Here is a 9,858-nt window from a genome sequence, read left to right on the forward strand (position 1 = left end):
GATCATAAGGCTCATGGGATCTGGCCTATGCACTGATGAGAAATTCAGCTGCCTTTGCACACAGTGGTTGTTCACACAGTTTGTGCTGCTACATGGTTTGCCTAAAAGCATGTCCACCCTTAGGGGAAATAGAAGGAGCCTCCAGTTAGCGTTCACCTGCTGAGATCTGCATGCAGTAAAGGGGGCACTTGTCTTTATGTAATGCTCGCAAAGAGTGAATATCTTTCTCTAGATTAGAGCGCATATCAAAAAAATAAATTTATACTACGTTAAAAATGAGAACTTTGCTTTGCTCAACATGTCAAGATGTCTCTTTTCTTTCCAGAGGGAATAAACAAGCCCTTTTCACATATAAATCAGTACAATATCATTGTGTGCTAACCAGTCAAACTGAAATGACCAAAGAAGGTTCTTTAAAAGAGCTTCCTTTCAACCTCTACTGGAATTAAATATAGCTTATGCCTCCAGGCCGTCTGAAAGCACCATGACTATAGTTTAAAATTTGGCGTCAATACATAGTATCAGGGTATAAGGGAAATTTTGGTCCAGAGAACAAATATTACAATATTATTTTCACTTGTAATGGTTGTTGGTCTGACTCATAAAATAATAAATCACAATTTTAAAGATTATGGACATAAAGAGTCCAAGACAAAGTCTCTTATCTATATGCCAAGTGGACATGTCATTATATATGGAGACATAAATCATATATGCATCAGATTTTTGCCTTACACATTTTCAAATGATATAGCTGTTATCTTCTCAATGCCACCCAATAGTGCTCAGGCCAGTTTTTTTTATTTTTGAAAGAAGTGTTAGAAGTGACATTGACAAGTCTTTTTTTCTATTTTTCTGCCAATTATTCTTCCTTTGTGTCTTTCTGAAATACAGAGAAAATGTGATCAAAGGCTCAGCCTTAACTACTGACAGGTTCTTTTTGTCATGCTTTCAAGATGTATGGAAGAGACTTTTCTACCATTATGCTATTTACAGCATGGAGCCATGTAGACACAGATGATGCGAGCACAGTGTGCGCAAAACAGAGACGAAAATGACAGTGATGGTGTTGTTTTAGTGCAATGGAAAGGGAAGTCAAGAAATAAGAAAAAGTCTCACGGACTTTTTACTTTTGCACCTGTAAATGGACTTCTAAGTGAAAGATGATGTCCATCTGAAGTTCTGTACTACTGTAAAATTGTAAATGTACTGACATCGGTCCCACTTCACTTTTCACTTTCTATTAGTTCAGCCTCTTAGAGGAAAAAAAAACTTTAAACATGGTGGTCTTCACATTCGATACACTATACATCCTCTTATTTTTATGTAATTATATATTTATTGTATATTTATTTGTTTTAGAAAAAAAACTATTATACCAATAATAAATGTCGACCATCAAAGCTCAGCCCTGAGCCCTCTGAATATGCCACTGATAGCTAAAACCAAACATTCAGATTGAGTAGCTGTTTAAAATGTGTCTAAAATCAGATCCCATTAATTGTGGCCTATGTGCACCCACCACATTCATTCATTTCTCATTTACGTAGCACCTGTTAAATAGCTTATCTCCCTTGTTTGTTTCCAAAGTCAGAGTATAATACTCTTAGCTAACAAGCATAGCCTCTTGGCCTAGATATCTCCACTTACCTTGATTTCATGCTCATTCGTGGTTCAGTCCAATGTGCTCACTTGAGATATCTTTTCTTCTTTGGCTCAAAGAGGCCTGATGGATTCTGTATTCTGCCTGATAAAATGGCTCCATTCAGCCTCTCTCTAGTCTAAAGCTCACTAATGACCCATACACACCAGTATTCATTTGCTTCCCACAAAACCTATTTTTCTGTGAATAATGGAGCCTTTTTTTTGGCAGTTTTAAGAAACATACTTCTCTAAAGACCCTGACAGAGGAATGGAACAGACCCTAGTTACATCTATATCTTGCAGATCATTAGTTCCATTTTTGGAGATTTCTTTAGAAGGCAGTGTTAATTTTTCATATTCCACAGGCGGCTGTCAACAAACATTGCATAACGAAACTGAGGTACAAATCTCATCAACCAGTACAGTTGCTGACGGATGTTGGTCCGAAATTTTCTAAAGGTGTAGAAACTCAAAAGGTTTAATTAATCTAAATCAAACCATACATTCAGTTCGATTTAAATTTCATTTCAAAACATTTGTGGTTACACACCCAGACTTTCAATAATAAAAGACTAACTTAGCATAATGCAAAGTAAATTTGTCACAGCTAAAAATCGCTAGCACCTTATTTGATAAATGCTCCATATTCTTTTCCAGCTAGTCGCTTACTTTGCCTGTTTATTGCTTGTTCTTGGCAAAGTTTCCACAGTGGGTTTTTATCAGAGTACAGTAGAGCTGTGAGACTGAATCAAAATGTCTAATTGTAAAACTGAAACAATGAGCTGAATGCCATTATAATCTTCAATAGAGCCAACAGCAAGTGCAGAATATAGATAAGTTGTTGTCAGTTTATCATTTCAAGCCTTTCCACATTATCATGCCAATTCCATCTGTTGTTCATGTTAAATATTTGACTAATCCAAATTACTTTGGGTGTAGATTATGAATAGCAAAAAGCAAATAACAAATAAAATTACGGTGCATAACATATATAAAATGAGACCTACAAATCATAAAAATATACGATGTAGGTTCTTTGAAAGTTAACACCAAGAATAAACTTAGAGAGCAAATGCATATTTCCAAGATTAAATGATGACCGCATTATTTTTGAGGTTGTATTTATACAGAAAAACACATTTACAAACCGGGTGCCTTCCATCACTTTATCTTTTCTCTATAGCTTGCACCCTGCTGAAGAGTTATTTAGATGACTCAGCCTATTACTGCATACTGTACACTGTAAACCCAGATTTTGTTTCTAGTTAAACTTCTGAGTGATCATTACTTATACTGTTATGTTTTGTAAAAACCTGCTATCATTACTAAACAACATTAGTTAATTGTACTTTTTAGCTGAAATAGTAAGTGCCACTAATCCGGTTTAGTAGAATTAACTTGGTGTGTTTAGTTTTATAACAAAGGGAGGGGCCTAATTCAAAACTTCACTGGGCGCCCCACAAGGCCTCTGCAACGGATTCAACGCGGACTCTGCGGGAGGAAGAAAGCAGACTGTTGCCGACATTTTCTCAGCAGCATTGAACGCCTTGAACGGTTAGTATGTAAAATAAGTAGTATAAATATCTTTGTTGGAACATGCAACACCAAAAGCTTGAGGTATTTTTGACGCTGTCACTTACTGTACGGTTTAAACTTGGTGCATATCGGTATATATAGGCTACTTATTGCTAGCTAGAGTCCATCTATTATTGTCAGCAGAATAATAAAGTTAGATTTAGTCAGTTTAATTTGTCAACCACAATTACTTTGATATATAGGGTAACATAAGTTTATATTTGCTGAATCAACGATTTAGAACACTATGATGACCCAGGTCAGAAACTCAGAACACGATGTCTTAGAGAAATGATTAACATTAAAAAATGTAACAACGTTAAAAACAACATTGTTAGACAAACTTTCTTGTGGCCTTCTGAAGTGTTCTTTAATTTTTCACAACTCTGCTTGGCTTGTTATCAACTTTTACACATACTGCCACCTTTCATTTTTAACATAAAAGGTCTTAAAAGACTAACTAACCTGTAGGAACTCTGTTCTCGTTCTCCCTCACTCTCTCTTACCTATTTACGTGCCAGTTTTATGGTAACACATATATTTTGGTTCTATTACTTTTTTGTGTTATACAGCAATATTATTTTGGTCTGATAGTTTTCTTGTTTTATGTTTTACAGATCCTTGTGTTGTGAAGATGCTGTGGAAGTGTAAGTATTGTGAGTTTATGTGTGAGAAAAGGGTTACCTTTTAAAACATTACCGGTTAAAACACGGAAACTATGGAAGAACAGCCCCATTTCCCTGCTTACACCAAGAATGTGTGTGCACATTCAACTCCATGAATGCACTCAAGGTTCACTTAGCAAAGATCCACCAAAAACCCAGGTTCCACAGCCAATATATACTGCACAAGTAACCTTTCAGTGTCAGTCATGTGACTTTTCTGCACCCTGCACAGAAGCAGTCTTCCTCACTCACTTGCGCAGTACACATTTGAAGGTAAATCACAGAGTCCAGTGTCCATTTAATGGCTGCAACTTTCACACCAGTGTGTATTCTACATTTAATGCACACAGAAGTAAAGAGCACAGAACACTCGACTGGAGGATGTTCAGGCCGGAAATTGTTGCTGGTAATGTAACTAATGAAATGGCACAAGAATATCACGAGCCTCCCAATGACACCTCCGAATCGGAAGACAATGAGGACTCTACCAATGAAGATCTTCATGATTTAGAAAAACAGCTGGAGCACAATCTTGCTGCTCTTTTTTTAAAGATGCAAACAGTGCTACACATTCCAGAAAATACAGTACAAGAAGTTATAAAACAGCTGCTACAGATTTGTGAACTAGCCCAGCCACTGCTGCATAATGCAGTCAAGGAAATTCTCAAACCACATACAAATGTGGAAGATTCTGTTGTGGAAGAATTAGTAAGGGCTGCTGAAAAGGGTAATGTAATGATGAAATTCTGTGGCAAGAATGGCCCCTTATCAACTACAAAAAGGAGAGCAGCATATGTGAATAAAAACTTTACAGAGGTTAAACCAGTAGAGTACCTTATTGAAAGAGGAAAAAAATGTAGTGCTGTATATGTACCTTTGCATCCAATGCTACAGAAGATGTTGAGTAGGGCAGACATTTTGGATAAAGCTCTTTCCATCCAAAAGCATGTGCAACATGAGTACAGTTCATACAGAGATGGTACATACTGTAATGAAAATGACCTCCTTAAAGGGGATGAATTCAAAATCGCTGTTGGACTATATACAGATGATTTTGAAGTGTCCAACCCTTTGGGAACATCTAGAAAGAAACACAAAATGAGTGCAGTGTATTGGGTGATAGCTAATGTCCCATCAAAGTACAGATCCACACTCCACTCCATCCAGCTTGCTGTCTTGTGTAAAGCCTCTTATGTGAAAGAATTTGGCTATGCAAAATTCTCCACCCACTCATTCAAGATCTAGCTTCTTTGGAGCAACATGGTGTCTATGTTGAGAAGTTGGGAGAATGTGTTAAAGGGACAGTTGTATATGTGGCTGCAGATAACCTGGCTGCTCATTCTCTGGCAGGATTCTTCAAAGCTTTACGGTGGACAGATTCTGCAGGTTCTGCATGGCAACAAGGGACGAGATGCAAGCCAAAGAGGTAAATTCAGGTGCTTTTGAACCCCGCACTATTGATGCTCACAATCAGCAGGTGCAGGAGGTAAAGCAGGATCCTACTAAGGCAAAACAATATGGTGTTAAAGGAGAGTGTGTACTGACTGATGGTCTGGAGCATTTTCACGTTGTCCATGGGTATCCCCCCGACATCCTCCATGACCTTTTGGAAGGATTGTTCCTGTTGAGCTATCACTCTGCATTTCAAACATGATTTCTAAAAATATTTTACCATAGACACACTGAACTATGCTATAAAAGCTTTTGAATATGCCTTTGATGACAAAACTGACCAGCCTCAGCCAATTTCCCACAGCTTCTCTACCAAAGGGACCATTGGTGGCAATGGCCATGAGAACTGGGCTCTACTTAGGCTGCTCCCACTTATCATTGGCCATAAAGTCCCTGAGGGAGACGATGCATGGAACATTTTACTGCTCCTAAAAGAGATTGTTGAGTTGGCTGTTGCAACAAAGCACACTGAAGAGTCAGTACATTTCCTTGACTGCAAAGTGTCAGAACACAGAGAATTGTTGCAAACAACATTCCCAGATTTTAGATTACGGCCAAAAACATCACTACCTCGAGCATTACCCCGAGCTGATCAAAGCATTTGGTCCCCTTTCAGACGTTTGGACAATGCGATTTGAGGGGAAACACAAATTCTTCAAACGGGTCATACGTAATGCCCACAACTTCAAAAATGTAGCTCTGACATTGGCTGTTAAGCATCAGAAAATGATGGCTTACTATTTGGACACAAGTTCATTTTCAGGCCATCAGTTGAAATGGACAAGGTCACTACAGCATCAATCAGATCTTATCCTGAGGATGTCCAACAGGTTTTCTGCCGGAAAGTTCCTCAGCTCACATCAGTGCTTGTTGCATCATCAGTCTCTGTAGATGGAGTTACATATCGTTCTGGCATGATAGTCTCTGTTGGTTCATGCGCTGGGCTACCTTCATTTAGGCAGATCAAACAGATAGTGGCACTCAACACCGAGATCCTGTTTATTTGTAATGAGATGACTGCTTGGTACCACGAGCATCTGAGGTCTTTTGAACTCATCTGTGACAGCAGGAACCCCTCTCTGTGTGTGGTGCAGCTGAAAGATCTAAATGATGTGTTCCCTCTTCCAGCATACACATATGGTCAACATTTAGTAGTGACCCTCAAGCGTCATATTATATGCTAAAAAGCAAAAGTGTGGTTTCTGCAATCAGTCTAGACTGTAAGGTTTTTTGTCTAATTTTAGAGCTCATGATGAAATATATAATAATACAGTCTGAGAAGGGTTTTATATTTTTCATAAATGTCTGACTATTTTAGTAAATGTTTTTCTTGTACATTTGAGTAGGGGGCTTCTATAGAAATAGACTAAAAAATGGAATTACCACTTAAATCTCAGGATAAATCATAATTTTCTTATCTTACATAGAACACCAAGACAAACAACAAAGTCATGTACCACACAGACACAAGCAACACTAACAACAAAACAACACACATTTATTGGATGTACAACTTCAATCTCATGGACATCCATAGTTTTTCCCCTCTGGATAGTACTCATAACTTGTTTCTGTGTTGGTGATAGTTCAGCTTGTTCAGTGTTTTCCAAAGCCCAGTATGATGCTCTCAAATATTTTGACTTGAAATCATAAACACTTCTATCATTTAAGTTATCTTAATTATTTTCATAGTGATGTTTCTTCTGAAGGAAAAAAAAAAAGTGTACTGAATTTAGGCAACAAATGCATTAATCAACTATTTTTGTGATGCACATAGTGATTGTTTAGCCGTTAAATTCCTTTTTTTATATGTAAAGTTATATTCTAATTGTTGTTTCTATTTCCAAGATGACTGCAAACCAGAAAATGACCATGAGAGTCATTCTAACAGAGGCAGATATAAGGAAAGTCATCCTACATTCAAGGCCTTCTACAGTAAAAGACTTGATAACCAAGCTTCGAGAGTCACTGGGACTTCAATACAACTTCAGTCTCCAATTCCAAGACCCTGAATTCAATAATGAACTATGTAATCTAACAGATCTTCAAGAACTTCCAGAAAAACCAACCATTAAAGTCCTGCCTGTCTTTGACCTGGTGCCTGTCTCATCTGATGACGTCTTTAGCGACACAAGTACTGCAGATACAGAGATACTCTCACATTCACCTCAGGATCGACGTGAACCATGGCCAGAATTTTTGACATTCCAACATTTTCTGTTGATGTGGAGTATAGACTGAGGCAAGCAGATTTGCTGTTTATGAGTGAAGGAACACACCTTAAGGTCTCAAAAGAGCTGAAACATGAGATACTAGAGAGACTGGCAGAAAGCATGTATAGCTACACAGCATACCCAACTGCTGCTCAGTTTGAAAGTGTTGCAACAGCACTGATAAACAAACACCCCTGTCTCCAGGAGCGAGGCTCTGTCACTTTCTGTTGTGGTTGGAAAAATAGTCTAAAGCATAAAATGGGAAATTATAGAACAAAGCGCAGGCAATCAGGATGCCTTGATGTTGCAGTAAATGCCGGTAAGCGGGAAGGCATTCATCAGATGGACAACCAGCAAACAAGCGGATAAAAAGGCAAAGAAAGGTGAAATCAACTACTTGCCCAACTTTCCGGATGGATTTGATCAAGCTGCCCTGGAAGAGGCCCGTAAGGACTTGGCTGATGAAATGCAGAAGAGAACCCCAAATGGACTTCTTGTAAAACAAAAGATGGATCAGACTTTGCTTTGAGAAGAAAAGAGGTTGTGGACTCTGAACCCCCATAAACATGATGGTGAAACGCTGGCCTGCCCTCTTCACAGAAGATCAGGTATGTTCACAAAAGCAAAGATAACTAATAACTATCTGTGTTTTATATAATGTGCCTAGATGTCGATTTCTTTTGACCCCTTTAAGGAAAACATGGATGACTTTAATGTGGAGCATGTCGTTTATACATAGAAACATCAAAACTTAAAATTCCACAAAAATGACATTCATGGCTGTTTCTCCAGCTCTACTTTGCAGATGGCTTGTCTTGTACAGGTTGGTTATGTTAAGTGCTTTTTTTTTACTCTCTCTCTTTCTGTATTTTTCAGGTGTTCATGGAGTTCAGCAGGATTGTGGGCAAGAACCTCAAGCAGGAATTTTATGAGAACATCGATCGGCACAGTCCTCGTTTCCTTGAGTTATTTCGTTCCAAGAGAGGAATGTTGGACAGTTGTTGACTCAGATTTCACAACAGACCAATGTAAGTTCATACAAATTATGTTTAGTATTGTTCTTTACAGGTTTTACAAACATCATAGTCCCAGTCTATAGTTTGTGTAATTCAGTTTATTGTTGATCAGTAGCTTTCTTACTGATAAGTTATTTTGTTTTATTTTAGTCGTCTAATTTGTTATTCTGTTTCATTCCCAAAGACTACTGACCCAACTGCAATCCGGACACAGGTGCTCAGAGGGCTTCCAATCATCCTGGGGACAATCCTTCAACCTTCTTCAAAGCAGGCTTTGTAAGTACACTCTTGTGTTCTTTTAGCCAAACGTCTCCTGGCACAGCTTCACCCACATGCAAGGTGCACAGAGAAGGTCAAGAGTTGATTGGACAGACGCCTGCAGTAAATAAAACGCTTTGAGGTTATAGGAAACAATAATCAACCTGAAATGCACAAAATATATTTGGAAAAAGAACAAAAGAAAAATAATATGAAAAATAAAATATCAAAAGGAATGCAAAGAAAGAATGTCTAAGTATAAAAGGAAGTAATTAACACAATTAGAATGGAATTAGAACCGGATCAAGTCTGAAAAATCACTTATACTGATCCAGTTCAAATTGCTTTTGACCCAATTAAATTGAAGGTACCACCCCTACATTTTGATTGGTGTATCGACGTTCCTTCCTATATTATGCTGCATATTTAAACGCTGGTTGGTTGGTTGTTGTTTTTGTTTCAATAACCCTGTCAATCTACTTATGAAGATTGTTTTATAGCACTTCCAAGTGTTCCCAAGCCTCTATTCCACTCTTTTCTTTTACATTTCACTATGACACTCTCATGGTATCATGATTGAAGTTTATTTTTGTAACGAGTATTCTAATGATTATGTACTTTTGTTTTACAAGGAATCAGATGCTGATTTTTCCGTGACCTTGACATCGGGATTCTTCTCACTGAGCGTGAAGAGGCTGTGCTCACATCTGCCCAGCATCCAAGTCCAACCTTGTTGAAAATTATCATTGAGGGAGAAGTCGTGATGGAAAACATCCAAGATCTGCCTAAAGCAATGTGCATTCTGTTTGGACTCACGTATGCACTCCATCTTAACTATCCTAAAAGTATGAAGCTGACCTTTCTGTTCATCCAACAGATTTTGCTCTCATTAGGCCACACTGACCTAAAGCCAAAGATACAATCTTTGAAAATCAGCTTACAATGTAAAGTGATGTCATCTCTACTGTGACATGTTTGTTTTTTCCTCACCTTTTTGGTTCTGTAAAACAGCCCAACAAAAGGCACAAAACGAGA

The 9,858-nt window shown here is 38.0% G+C and overlaps 1 long non-coding RNA gene across 1 annotated transcript; it reads left to right on the forward strand.

Moving 5' to 3' along the window:
- Positions 1-8,535: 8,535 nt before the first annotated feature.
- Positions 8,536-9,474, forward strand: LOC120442540. The gene is made up of 3 exons (XR_005614759.1): positions 8,536-8,577; positions 8,750-8,841; positions 9,456-9,474. It is a non-coding gene; the product is annotated as an uncharacterized LOC120442540 (long non-coding RNA).
- Positions 9,475-9,858: the final 384 nt, after the last annotated feature.

This window comes from Oreochromis aureus, linkage group 11, assembly GCF_013358895.1.
Source record: "Oreochromis aureus strain Israel breed Guangdong linkage group 11, ZZ_aureus, whole genome shotgun sequence".
In the NCBI taxonomy this organism is placed as follows: domain Eukaryota; kingdom Metazoa; phylum Chordata; class Actinopteri; order Cichliformes; family Cichlidae; genus Oreochromis; species Oreochromis aureus.